Genomic DNA, 2,328 nt, shown 5'->3' with positions numbered 1-2,328 from the left:
AAATCTTTTTGACTTCTAATTTCAAAATCTTTTTCAAAAATTACTTGATTTCTTTTCCACTTTCATTTTCGAAAATCAAGTAGTGTTTTTCAAAAATGTTTTCAAAATCTTTTACTTAATTTTCGAAAATTACTTCCCTTCTTCTCACATCCTTCTATTTATGGACTAACAATATTCCTTAATGCAAAATTCGAACTCCATCTTCTTTGATAAGTTCGAATTTTCTACTTCTGTCTTCTATTTTTCTTTTCCTCTGACACCTCAAGGAATCTCTATACAGTGACATAGAGGATTCCACATTTTCTTGTTCTCTTCTCTTTCATATGAGCAGGAGCAGAGACAAAGGCATTCTTGTTGAAGCTGACCCTGAACCTGAAAGGACCTTGAAGCGAAAGCTAAGAGAAGCTAAGGCACAACTCTCTGTAGAGGACCTAACAGAAATCTTCAAAGAAGAAGACATGGCAGCCGAAAACAACAACAATGCAAACAATGCAAGGAAGGTGCTGGGTGACTTTACTGCACCTACTCCCGACTTCTATGGGAGAAGCATCTCTATCCCTGCCATTGGAGCAAACAACTTTGAGCTTAAGCCTCAATTAATTTCTCTAATGCAACAGAATTGCAAGTTTCATGGACTTCCATTGGAAGATCCTCATCAGTTTTTGGCTGAATTCTTGCAAATCTGTGACACTGTCAAGACTAATGGGGTAGACCCTGAGGTCTACAGACTTATGCTATTCCCTTTTGCTATAAGAGACAGAGCTAGGACATGGTTGGACTCACAACCTAAAGAAATCCTGGACTCATGGGAAAAGCTAGTCAATGCCTTCTTGGCAAAGTTCTTTCCACCTCAAAAATTGAGTAAGCTTAGAGTGGAAATCCAAACCTTCAGACAGAAGGATGGAGAATCCCTCTATGAAGCTTGGGAAAGATACAAACAATTGATCAGAAAGTGTCCATCTGACATACTTTCTGAATGGAGCATCATAGGTATTTTCTATGATGGTCTCTCTGAACTATCCAAGATGTCTTTGGATAGCTCTGCTGGAGGATCTCTTCATCTGAAGAAGACGCCTACAGAAGCTCAAGAGCTAATTGAAATGGTTGCAAATAACCAATTCATGTACACTTCTGAAAGGAATCCTGTGAACAATGGGACTAATCAGAAGAAAGGAGTTCTTGAGATTGATGCTCTGAATGCCATTCTGGCTCAGAACAAGATATTAACTCAACAAGTCAATTTGATCTCTCAAAGTCTGTCTGGAATGCAAAATGCACCAAGCAGTACTAAGGATGCTTCATCTGAAGAAGAAGCCTATGATCCTGAGAACCCTTCAATGGAAGAGATGAATTACCTAGGAGAACCCTATGGAAACACCTATAATTCTTCATGGAGAAATCACCCAAATTTCTCATGGAAGAATCAAGAGAAACCTCAACAAGGTTTCAATAAAAATAATGGTGGAAGAAATAGGTTTAGCAATGGCAAGCCTTTTCCATCATCTTCTCAGCAACAGACAGAGAATTCTAAGCAGAACCCCTCTGACTTAGCAACCATGGTCTCTGATCTGATCAAAACCACTCAAAGTTTCATGACTGAAACAAGGTCCTCCATTAGGAATTTGGAGGCACAAGTGGGACAACTGAGCAAGAAAGTTACTGAACTCCCTCCTAGTACTCTCCCAAGCAATACAGAAGAAAATCCAAAAGGAGAGTGCAAGGCCATCAACATGGCCGAATTTGGAGAGGAAGGAGAGGAAGTGAACGCCACTGAGGAAGACCTCAGTGGGCGTGCACTGACCTCCATTGAGTTCCCCAATGAGGAACCATGGGAATCTGAGGCTCAAAATGAGACAATAGAGATTCCATTGGAGTTACTTCTGCCTTTCATGAGCTCTGATGAGTATTCTTCCTCTGAAGAGGATGAGTATGTCACTGAAGAGCAAGTTGCTAAATACCTTGGAGCAATCATGAAGCTAAATGACAAGTTATTTGGAAATGAGACTTGGGAGAATGAACCTCCTTTGCTCACCAAAGAACTGGATGACTTGTCTAGGCAGAAATTACCTCAAAAGAGACAAGATCCTGGGAAGTTTTCAATACCTTGTACCATAGGCACCATGACCTTCAAGAAGGCTCTGTGTGACTTAGGGTCAAGTGTAAACCTCATGCCTCTCTCTGTAATGGAGAAGCTAGGGATCTTTGAGGTGCAAGCTGCAAGAATCTCATTAGAGATGGCAGACAACTCAAGAAAACAAGCTCATGGACTTGTAGAGGATGTTTTGGTGAAGATTGAAAACCATTACATCCCTGCTGATTTCATAGTCC

General features: G+C 40.5%; 1 non-coding gene across 1 annotated transcript; it reads right to left on the bottom strand.

Moving 5' to 3' along the window:
- Positions 1-863: 863 nt before the first annotated feature.
- On the bottom strand, positions 864-967 carry LOC130932292 (small nucleolar RNA R71). Its single transcript, XR_009067449.1, has one exon. It is a non-coding gene; the product is annotated as a small nucleolar RNA R71 (small nucleolar RNA).
- Positions 968-2,328: the final 1,361 nt, after the last annotated feature.

The sequence above is a fragment of the Arachis stenosperma genome, chromosome 5 (assembly GCF_014773155.1).
Source record: "Arachis stenosperma cultivar V10309 chromosome 5, arast.V10309.gnm1.PFL2, whole genome shotgun sequence".
NCBI lineage: Eukaryota > Viridiplantae > Streptophyta > Magnoliopsida > Fabales > Fabaceae > Arachis > Arachis stenosperma.
The sequence above is the reverse complement of the archived record's forward strand: the minus strand, read 5'-3'. Positions and strand labels throughout refer to the sequence as shown.